Genomic DNA, 12,551 nt, shown 5'->3' with positions numbered 1-12,551 from the left:
ACAAAGAAGCAATAAAAATTCAAAAGAGTCAAATGTACTCAAACATGGGTTCATTGCGTAAAGCTCGATTTCAGATGAATTTTGGTCCTGGCTTCATATTTTTCTGAGGTCATATGAATTAATTAAGAATTTCTGAAGTTTTAATCATTTCTAAAAATGGAAAAGGCTGAATTAATCCTAGGCTGACACGTGTCACGCTATGACTGGTCCACGTGGCATTCTGACATCAGCATGACGTTAACTACGTCATCAGCTACTGACAGGTGGGGTCCGCATGGCGGTGTCACTGGCATGTGGCCCCGGTCAACGGTCAACATTTGACCGGTCAATGGTCAATACAGGCCGGGTCCAAACTGGGCCGGTTGGTGCCTAGATACAGGCTAGGCTTTGCCTACCATGTGGCATGCACTAGTGCAGCCACGTCGTCTTTCTAGGCCACTAATGGGCCGTGATCCACGGGCGCAGGTGAGGCGCGGTTCATGGTGAACCCGCCTACGTTGGTCCATAGACCGTAGAGCTGGTATATGATGGACTTGGTCCACTTACTCCTTCCTAGGGTTTGGTTCACGTGCACGACGTGGTCATGGTCGGAGCTACTCATCGGAGCTGCTCGGGACGTGGTCAGCATCGGTGAGGTCATGGTCGGCGAGGTCGTTGTCAGCGAGTTTGTGGTCAGTGAGGTCGTGGTCGGCGAGGTCATGGTCGGCGTGGTAAAAATCCCCTTCTCTTCCCCGACGTGCTCCCGCCGGTGGTGAGCTCGCTGGTGAGCCTCCGCGGCGGCACTAGCATCCGATTAGGGTAGGCAATAGCTTCCCCAAGCCTTGGCGAGTGCGATGGTGGGGTCGGGGCGATGGCTAGGGCTTCCTAGGGCTCTAGCCACGGTGATGGGGGCAAAGTAGAGGCGGCAGCGCTCCGACAAGGTGCGGTGCGGCAACGCAGGGTTCCAGTGGGCCTCTTCTTCGGCTAAGGTGAGCGCAGTGTGTCTCTTGACAAGGCGGAGCCAGTCGGGTGTCAATGTTGCCTTTACCGCAGCGTAGAAGACGCGGTGGTCTCACCATGGTTGTGCCCTCGGCCATAGTGAGAGTGTCCGTGCATGTGCACTCCTACTCTGATGTACAATGTCATGGTTGGGGTCCTCCTTTTGGCTGATGGCAGCGCGCAAGGTGCATCCTGGGTCTCGGTAGTTGTGGCCATGGCGGTGCACATTCCATTTGGCTAGGGAGGTGGTCTCTGCAAGATAGCTCACCGTAGGGTTCGTGGCGGTAGGATGGCGGTGCGGTGGCGAGGCGAGGCCATGATGAGGCGATGCAGTGCTGTGCTGAGCAGCTATGTCGCTGTAGCCGATTGGGGCGGTGCTCCTGGCTCCAGCGAGGTCCTCCCCGTAGCGGCTTCCTTCTCCTCCTTGCTTCTCCCTCCTCCCTCTCTCTCGGCTTGACACGGTGGGGTGCTGTGCCACCAGCAGCGGCGGTGAATGGCTGAGAGTTAGGGCTCACGGATGTTGGCTTTATAGTCGAGCTCCAAGGGCTCCAATGGCGGACGGCGATCGGGCGGTGGTGATACGTGCGGCACATCCGACGGCTTGCGTGCGGTAGCATAGGCGCGACGCAAGGGGGAACAAGCTCATGTGATTTGCGTGACCCTGCGCCCACGCCTGCCACGCTGGTCGGCCCCTGGTCGCGTGGTGGAGAATGCGTGGGCGAGGGGAAGAAGACGCTGCTGTGCTGACGAGTAGGGTCGGGTCATTAGGCGCTTGGCGCGATGTGGCTGCGTGCGGCGCGTGATGGCTGACGAGCGAACCCGGCTTGTCAGCGGCTACGCGCATGAAAGGGCAGGCGAGGCTCAGCTGGGCTAGCTGGGCCGGTCGAGGCATGCTAGGCTGAGCTGCTGCCTCCCTCTTTTCCTTCCTTTCTCTTTTATTTGTGGCCAATTTGGTTAGGGTTTGTCATAACTATTAAGTAAGTTAGTTAAACATCACATAAGGCAAGAGAATCCAAATCACAAGTGGGATTAAGGATGCATGCATGATTTATTTATTTAGGAGTTTAATTACACATGTGGCATAAAACCAAACTATGCTTATGATCTTAACCTAGTTGGGTCACATCCAATCCAAAACTAGGGTTGGGCTTCTACATGTGTCACTCAACATCACATAGGGCTAACACAAAAAAATTTGTAGTTGTGATTTTTGGTGTGTGGATTTTTGGGTTGTTACAGACCGGACGCAGGACCACCATCTGACCAGATGTAGGAAGATCACTGTTTCAGCGTCTGGTCACTCCTTTGTGCTTCTGTTCACCTCCTGTGAATTGACTGGACGCTGGAATCCAGAGTCTGGTGTAGCGTCCGGTCGCCCTTTTTCAGCAAATCTTCAAAGTTCCTTCGCGTTGCCTATTCCCAATCAGGTCCCAACTTCAATAAGACCCAAATAAACACCAATTGGGACTGATGTGAGTGACCTCTCTCAAACTCTCAAATTTTTTAAAATATTTTGCCTTAGGCTACAATTCTTTTTAAGAAAATAGGCAATAAAAGGGTAGTCGAAAGGAAACGACAAAACAACACATATGCATATGCATATGCAATGCAATACTTGAAAGTAATTCTAGTTGCTTGTCAAGTTTGATCCAAGGTTAAGCTTCTTCACATGCTTTTCGGCAGTTATCTTAACCATGTTAGACAAGCCCTAAATGCATTACCAAAAATTAAACTTGTTGTATTTTACAATGCAATGCAAGGGTGTTTACACCAAAATTTGGAGAGAAGAACGCAGGAACTCGAAGCTTCCAAAATTGTGTCGATCAAGGACTCGATTGCATGAAGATTGATATTAGCTAATTCAGAGGAAACCCTGGAATCGGCTCTCTTTGGATGACGTCAGCTAGTAATGGTAATGGACTATGGTTGGCGGTGGGAGATGCATATCGGACTCTACAAAAAGGGGAAAGATTAGGGTCCAAGTTATCTTAAGATTAGGAATGTTCTCTTTTATACCAAAACTATAATGAGTCATACTCGAATAGGATTCATGTTTAGGCTCTGGGTATAAATATTGGACCCCGACTATTGTAAAAAAACACAATCAATCAAATACAAGTTACTTACTTTTTTGGCTCCGACCACCCCTTAGGAGTAGGAGTAGAGTAGATCTCGGTGAGTTCTTCAGCGAGTAGGGCTGCATTGGTCCGGCTGACCTCCGACTTGTCTGTAAGTACCATCATGGCTTATACTTCTGTTCGTACGGCTGCATTGATCCGGTCGACCTCCACTGCGACACTGGTATAAGCTAGTTATCGACTCTTGTTTAGTTCAAGTACGACTGCATCGATCTGGTCGACCTCCACTGCTCAAACTAGATTAAGGTCAAGTTATCGGCTCTATCTAAGGGTGGCGTCCTTCGAATAGATTCATTAAGTTACCGATGTTGCTTATTGCTATCAATATTTGTTTAATTACAACAATATCACTTTGCCTGATTGGGATTGATCTAGATCGGCCTTATGTCCTGTTTGACCCATCGTTTATTAATCTAAATTGATCTAATCTATAGCTTAAATGATGAGTTATGTTTTATCGGCTGTTTTATGTCAATCTTGATCGTGCATAGTGTGCGGTTAAGGCATGTCTGGTCTCGAATAGATTTAGTGGCTAACGAAAACCGTTCTATGGCCCATTATCGCGGCCTGTGTGATTTTGCCTCACACCCCACTGTTAGCACCGTGGAGTGGGGATCGTTATTTGGTAGATCTGTTCTTGATAGGGCATGACCTTAACTGTGCGCTATGCCTGAATCGGCTGTTTTAGTCGATATCAAGTGTTTTCACGTATGCAGTTCACGCCACGAGATCATTGAAGTAAAGATATGTTGAAAGATGTGTTAGCCCCATGATCTTATTATTGTATTACGACCTACATGATTCTGCCTCATGCCCCACTGATATTAGTAATAAGTTAAGGTCATCGAGTTTATCGCTGTTTCTATGGCCTACATGATTCTACCTCATGCCCCACTAGTCATAACGATAGATGAGATCTAATATGTTTATTAGATTTATCTCTATTAAATGGTTAAATGATGATGAGTTGTTTCTTTTATATAAAAAGGGATTCGGTTACTTGCAATCATTGGCTTAGCATAAACTGATTATTGTTGACACCCTATTGCCATTGACCAGTATTTGTCTAAACAACGATATTCATTCTGAATGATAACTGATTTTTTTCTTCCATAATTCCATGAGCTTTAACTGGTTTATTCTTATGAGTATGTTGGAATCGGATATTTAGTTGATCTCCTTCCACATCGGTTCAGAGAGCCGCACATTCGGGACTGTCTGGCAACACCGGCATGTTCCGCCTTAAATTACTGAATAGCTTTCTCTCCTTGTCAATTGAAGGGTCAAATTGACTGGCACATCTCAGGAGGGGTGCGCAGGATCGATAATCCCTACGTTGAAGCTAGGTGGATCTCCAGCTCCATCGAGCGGACCCTTCCAGCTTGCTCATGTGCCCCGGCATGAGACAAATTTTCATGCCAACACACGTTCTAGAACGCCCGGTGGGACACCACAATCATCATGGTGATTCACAACAACAAAGACATCCTTATGGTACATTATGAAGACTTACTTGATGGAGATAAAGATGTCATCAGTAAAGCTATAGAAGAATTTCAGAGCAAGTGTGTGTTGTCCTACACCAAAACACGTGACAATACAATTGTTCAGAAATATCCACTACCAAGAGTTCTATTGCATGGGCAAACAGATGCAGATGGGACTGAAGACATGCATTTCTTCCTAGAAGCTATAAACAAATATGTTCATGATGCTATATCAAACCATAATGAAATTTTCTTGAACATATTCCATAACACCATGAAAGAGGTGTTTCATGGGTTTCCAGTTGATTAGGTTGGACCGACTTATTGCAACATTCCACATCCGTCAACTCAAGGGACTAATCAAGCCGGTATCAGTCATCAAGAAGCAGCACCAGCTGGTAATGATGATGTCTAGGTAGTTCAGAGTTTATCTGAGCAAGCTCAAGATACTACTACAAATCAGATATAGTATAATCCTGGGTCGTCAATGCACCATATGCAACGGCCGGCGGGGCAATGTCAGAACCAGATGATTAATTTTGGCACATTAGGCCAGATACTATCATCGGCTCAAAAAATAGCACCATCAATTCAAAGGATCCGTAGAGATATAGATACTCATGTCTACAATCAAAGACTTCAAGCAGCAAACCAGCAAAGAACCTAACCGATAGAGAATCCGCAGGGGTATCATTATGGCTCAGATTATAACACCCTTCACATGATTCTGAATCCAGGGTATCAAGGCAAACAAGATTTCAATCCATAGATGGGTCAACAAGTGTAGAGAAATCCAAGTTCACATGCTGATGAGTTGTTGCTAAAGGTGACCGAGATGATGAAGAATCAATTCGGTCTGAAGCCAAAAGGACTGACCTTCTCGTATAAACGCCCATATCCAGAATGGTATGACTTGGTCGCTCTTCCTACAAATTACAGGCTCCCAGAGTTTGCTAAGTTCACTAGCCAAGACAGCACAAGCACAATAGAGCATGGTAGTCGGTATCTTACATAGTTGGACGAAGCATCCGTTGAAGAGGCCCATCGAGTTCGTTTCTTCTCCTTGTCCCTATTAGGGCCAGCCTTCACTTGGTTTTCATCACTGCTAGTCAACTCCATTGCCAATTAGGCTGACCTAGAAAAGAAATTTCATACATATTTTTATACTGGTACTGGAGAAAAGAAGATTATCGATTTGACAACTATAAGATAGAAAACCAACAAATCGGGCACTAAGTTTGTTCAAAGGTTCTGAGAGACTAGGAATTTGTGCTTCTCATTAAATTTGGCTGATGATCAGCTAGCTGCTTTGGCTGTTCAAGGGATGTTGCCGACATGGAAAGAAAAGCTGCTGGGATAGGAATTTGACAACTTGGGTCAATTGGCTCAATGAGTGGCGGCGCTCTATAGCCAATTCCAGAGTATACGTAGAGATACCCGATTCTAGAAGAGTACCACAGTGGCCGAAGCTTATAATCCATATTCAGTCGATGACGGCTATGAATATGAAGAAGAAGAGGTTGCCACGGCTGAATGGAATTGGGGTAAAAAGACAGTAATGGTGCCAAATCCTTAGGGAAGAGGAGTCGAGGAGAGCTATGACTTCGATGTCACTAAGTCAGACAAGCTTTTCAATTTCTTGCTTAAAAGGGATAGATCAAGTTGCTCTATAATCATGTTATGTTGCCCCTTGATCAGTTAAAGAATAAGAAGTTCTGCAAGTTCTATAATGCTACTTCTCATTCCACTAATGAATGTAGAATTTTTCGGCAGCTTATACAGAGGGCCATTCAGCAAGGCTCAAATTTGATACACCTCAGAAGATGAAAGTTGATGATAATCCTTTCCCAGGATATCAAAACATGGTCGATGCTAGGCTGCTCAAAGGAAATACTAAGGTCCTGACATCAACCAAATCAAGAGAAGCTAGAATAGTCGATACTGAAATGCAAATATGAGCTGACGAATACAGAGAAATTAGAAGACCTCGCGATAAGCAAAAGAGCCAATATGAGCAAGGAGAAACATCAAAAGAAGGGGCGACAAAGCCACGGGTTACATCTTGAATTCTATTGAATAAATGGCAGTGGCAGAAGGAGAAGGATTATCAGCGTTGGTTGGAAGAGTAAGAATACCAGCGTCAACAGGAAAAAGAGAGGTATGAAAGAAAGCAAGCTAAATTACATTGGAATTGTCCTTTTTTCAGACATTGCTGGAACAAAGGTTTGAAGTTGCCTCCTAGGAATAACTGTCTAGAGTGTAGCAAATAGTATTGGGAGTTTAGGCAATCTCAAACCAGCCGCCGGTCTATTCATGCTCAAGATGTGTATCATCACAATAACACGGATCGGCGCTTAAAAAATAAAAGTGTTCATGATCAGTTTGGAAAGCGAGTTGTTGACCAAGACTGGGCTGATTATGAAGAAGATGGCAACGAGAGAGAATATGTTTGGCAGGAAGGTCAATGGTGTCCAGGAGGTTTGATAAGAAGCCAGAAGAGAAGGGTGCAACGCCTAAGGAATAGAGAGTTGGAACAGGCTTAGGCATCCGGTAAACCTCAAGTATGGCATGCTAAGCAAACAGCCGATAGAGGGCAACCATCGGCTAATATTCAAATGGCTTTTCTGTTGCCATCAGAGTTCAGAGCTCTAGCAGATCAAGAAGTTTACTTAGATTTTGATGAATCAGAGTATGAGGAGATAGTTGCCAAGTTGACAGTTATACAACAGGCTATATTTGATAAAACAGCCAAGCATCGGCACTTAAAGGCTTTATATGTAAAAGGTTTGGTTGATGGGAAGCCGATGAACAAGATGTTGGTAGACGAAGGTGCTTCTGTCAATCTCATGCCTTACACCACTTTTCGCAAACTTGGCAAGGGACCAGGAGATTTGGTTGAGACTAACATGATGCTTAAGGACTTTGGGGGTAATGCGTCTAAGACCCGGGGGGCAATGAATGTCGAACTAACAATCGAGAGTAAGACTCTGCTCACCACATTCTTCGTCATCGATGGAAAAGGGTCGTACAGTTTGCTCCTTGGTCATGATTGGATTCATGCAAACTGCTGTGTACCATCAACCATGCATCATTGTTTGATTCAATGGCATGGAGATGATGTCGAACTGGTTCACGCTAATGAGTCTATAAGTATCGCAATAGCCGATCTAGTCTTTTGGGAGCTAGCAGACTTCGAATGCTTTTCTAGCAAGTTATGGGAGGGAGGCTTCATTAAAATCAGCAATGAGAGCCAACAACTGATCCAAGCAATTGGCTCAGAGAGTTTGTTTTAGTGGATAGTCATAGCTTTGTGTTGGCCATTGGATTAAAGAAGAATAAGCATTGGTCCTGGAGATAGGCTTAGGCTGACGTATGTGAACGCTAAGTCAAATCATAAGTGAAATTCAGAGTTGATAAATTTATTAAAGGAAGTTTTCTTTTGCTTAATGAGATGCTTGGCCTGGACGGTCCGATCGTTTAACCTTTGGTCTAAAAAGTGCTGATGCAACCTATTAATAGCGGTCAATGAGAAATATTTGAAGGGACATTTTCCTAACATTTGATCAACACTTGATAGCCGATTCATTTAGTCATCGGCTCTAATAGCCGGTACCAGAGAGGTATCGCCTTTAGTTCAAAATAAACCCAAAGACATAAGGGCCGATACGATATGTATCGCCTATAGAGCAAAAGCAAAAACAAAGACAATCATGGCATAGACAAAGGCATTGCACTAAGACATAGTTATGGAAGAACATGAGCCTTTGTTCATCGATTTACCCTAAGTACAAACTAATCGAAGACCTTGTTCACTACATCCCGAGCAGATGTAATGTCCACAATGGCCTCCGCCGCAACGATGAATTCTTCCATCAGGTTCTCATGCTCCTCGGGGCCATCGCCCATCAGGAAACTAGTCTCCATGGCATGGAGCTCATACCTAGTCTAGGCTTGCATCGCAGTCAGCGTTACCGACGCGCCATGACAAACGTCGTGGAGGGCGATCTCCTGAACAAGGGCTAGAATGTCTTGGAGGCGAGCGTTGATGAGGGGACCCCAAGCATTAACAGCATCCGCGGCCACGTTCGCCACCAGTTGGAGGGACTCCAACTGCACTGTCAGGGCTGACTATCACAGAAAATAGAAGAACTATCAAGATAAAGACAGTGGAAATCAGAGTAGAAGCATTCATGGAACTCATCTTACCCACCACCACGGCGTCAGACTTGGCTAGCCGCGCTCGAACAGCACTGGCCTCCTCCTCGGCCGCATGAAGGGCAGCCTAAGAGACCCTAATAGGTACTCAACTATTTCAGTACTAGAGTTGGCCCGATCTTCACGACAGTAGGTCACGATCAAGATAACTTGCAACAAGGCAGTAGGAAATAAAAGGATAACTTGCTGAAGAACAGCGGAGTAACTAGCTTTATACCTAGCCAAGGTTGGATGCGACCAGGCGATGGGGAGAGAGGTACCAAAACCACGAAGACTTTGACTCAATCTCCGAACGATCGTAGAACCACAACCAGAGCTAATCCACACAAGGCGGGGCAGCCGTACTAGAACCCGCAAAGCATGAACTAGTGGATCCCAGAGGAATCTCTTCACAAGTCTAGGAAGAACAAGGAAGAACAAGGGTTGAGTAAACACTCGGTAGCTCAGCTACAATATCACTAGAATTATCAAATCATCCAAAGGTTCTTTTCTAGTAGCCTCGAGGTGATATTTATACTACGAGAAGTCTCTTAAGATAGATGTGAACTGAAGAAACCACATTGGGGAGGTGGAAGGTCAACTGGCTAGAGCTTTTATGAGGTGGTCTTTAGTTCTCGCGCATCTTCTAGGCTTCTATGCAGTCTTCATTATTTTGGTCATAACTCCTTCAATTTTGCACGGGATCCTTAGCTTCATGCAGACTGTTGAGCTTTGGAGCAGTCTTCACTAAAACTAGTTGGACGCCATGCTGGATTGACTCGAACGTAGCTCTTCTCTCTGATCCATCCTTGATGTATCCTTGTCTTCCTTCTCGGAGAACCTTGAGTAATAACAACATGCACGACTTAGGTAGCTCGAAATTACCATTAATGTTTAATTGAAATTCACAAACTAGCGTGTGCACCTCTTGCTGTATCTTTTGGGCGCGGCTACGAGTGATTGGTCTAGTAGGGATTTGGAGTGGTGTATCAGCCGGTGAGGTGGTCGGAGAGGTCACCGAGGTTGGTGAAGTGGTCGGAGAGGTCGCCGAGGTGGTCGGAGAGGTCGCCAAGGTGGTCGGAGAGATCACCGAGGTCCCCGCCGAGGTCCCCGACGCTAGCGTGGTCACATCATCCTCCCCCCCTTGAAAAAGAGTCGCCCTTGACTCTTCCAATCCAAAGAATGGAGATAGGTCGGCCACATTAAAACTGGTACTTACACCATAAGTATTAGGCAGATCAATTTCATAAGCATTGTCGTTGATCTTGCGTAGCACTTTGAATGGACCATCAGCTCGGGCGTGCAACTTGCTTTTGCGTTGTTCAGGAAATATGTCCTTGCGTAGATGCACCCAAACCAAGTCTCCTGGTTCAAACAACACCTTCCTTCGACCTTTATTGGCGTGCTTCTCATACATCCTTGTCATCTTTTCAATGTTTGTCCGAGCTCGATCATGAAGGTTCTTGACAAACTCGGCTCACTTGCTTGCATCAAAGTTTACATGTTCCTACATAGGTAAAGGCAAAAGATCTATGGGAGCAGTGGGTTTGAACCCATATACAATTTCAAATGGACAAATTTTAGTGGTCGAGTGTACTGCCCTATTGTATGCAAACTCGACATGTGGCAAACTTTCTTCCCAAAGTTTCAAGTTCTTCTTGAGGATAGCTCGCAGTAGCATTGATAGAGTACGGTTCACAACTTCAGTTTGTCCATCCGTTTGTGGATGACACATCGCAGAGAACAGCAACCGTGTTCCTGGTTTCCCCCACAAAGTTTTCCAAAAGTAACTCAAAAATTTGGTGTCACGATCAGAAACAATGGTTCATGGCACTCCATGTAGTCGTACAATTTCTTTGAAAAACAATTCAGCGATATGTGAAGCATCATCGCTCTTGTGGCATGGAATAAAATGTGCCATTTTGCTAAAACAATCAACCACAACAAAGATGGAATCCCTTCCCCGCTTGGTTCGAGGTAAACCAAGGACAAAATCCATGGAGATATCTTCCTAAGGCACACTAGGGATAGGTAGAGGAGTGTATAATCCATGAGGGTTCACACGAGACTTACCTTTGTGGCATGATTCACAGTGAAGGACATGTCTCTCCACATCTCTTGTCATCTTTGGCCAAAAGAAGTGGTTGGTAAGGACTTGTTCTGTCTTCTTGGCACCGAAATGGCCCATGAGTCTCCCTGCGTGGGCTTCCTGCACAAGTAAGATTCGAACAGAGCAATCTGGAATACAAAGTTTGTTAGCTTGAAACAAAAACCCAGTATGCACATGAAATTTTTTCCATCCTTTGCCATCTCGGCACTTGGAATATGGTTCAACAAAATATGAATCAATTGTATATAAATCTTTTATGCTTTCTAATCCAAGAATTTTAGCGTCAAGTTGGGTTAGCAAAGTGTGACGTCGAGACAAAGTATCTGCTACAACATTCTCTTTTCCTTTCTTGTACATGACAATATAGGGAAATGATTCAATAAATTCACACCATTTTGCATGCCTTCTATTCAGTTTTAGTTGTCCTTTAAGGTGTTTCAATGATTCATGATCTAAATGTATCACAAATTCTTTAGGAAAAAGGTAATGTTGCCAAATTTCCAAACTCCGAACAAGAGCATATAATTCTTTATCATAAACTGAATAATTTAGAGTTGGACCACTTAGCTTTTCACTGAAGTTTGCAATTGGCCTTCATCCTTGCATGAGCACACCTCCAATCCCAACTCCACTTGCATCACATTCTATTTCAAATGACTTACCAAAATCTGGGAGTGCAAGGACTGGGGCTATTGTTAACTTCATCTTCAATTCTTCAAATGCCTTCTGTTGTGCTTCTCCCCACTTGAAAAGCACTTCTTTCTTTGTTAGCTCATTGATTGGTGCAGCAATAGTGCTGAAATCCTTCATGAACCGCCGATAGAAACTAGCAAGTCCAAGGAAGCTTCTTACTTGGCTCACGTTCTGTGGAGGCGCCCAGTCCCGTACAACCTTGATCTTTTCTTCATCTACCTCCACTCCTTGTCCTGTAACAACAAATCTAAGAAAGACTACCTTGTTGGTGCAAAAGGTGCACTTTTCAAGGTTAGCATACAATTTCTGTTCACGTAGGATAGCAAGCACACATTGGATATGTTCAACATGTTCATCAAGAGACTTGCTGTAAATTAAGATGTCATCAAAGTAAACGACAACAAATTTGCCAATAAAAGCTCGAAGCACATGGTTCATCAATCTCATAAATGTACTTGGTGCATTGGTTAACCCGAAAGGCATTACCAACCATTCATACAACCCAAATTTTGTTTTAAAGGCTGTTTTCCATTCATCTCCTTCTCTCATGCGAATCTGGTGGTATCCACTTCTTAAATCAATTTTAGTGAATATGATAGCACCACTAAGTTCATCAAGCATATCATCTAACCGAGGGATTGGGTATCTATACCTTATGGTAATGTTATTTATTGCTCGGCAATCCACACACATCCGCCAAGACCCATCTTTCTTAGGCACTAAAAGGATAGGAACAACACAAGGTGACAGACTTTCTTGTACGTACCCTTTTCTCATCAATTCTTCCACTTGTCGTTGAATCTCCTTGGTTTCTTCCGGGTTGGTGCGGTAGGCAACACGGTTTGGGAGTGAAGCACCAGTCACAAGATCAATTTGATGTTCGATTCCTCTCTTAGGTGGTAGTCCTGGTGGCACTTCATCTGGAAACACATCTTCATATTCCTGTAACAC

Source organism: Miscanthus floridulus, chromosome 4, assembly GCF_019320115.1.
Source record: "Miscanthus floridulus cultivar M001 chromosome 4, ASM1932011v1, whole genome shotgun sequence".
NCBI classification, from domain to species: Eukaryota; Viridiplantae; Streptophyta; class Magnoliopsida; order Poales; family Poaceae; genus Miscanthus; species Miscanthus floridulus.
The sequence above is the reverse complement of the archived record's forward strand: the minus strand, read 5'-3'. Positions refer to the sequence as shown.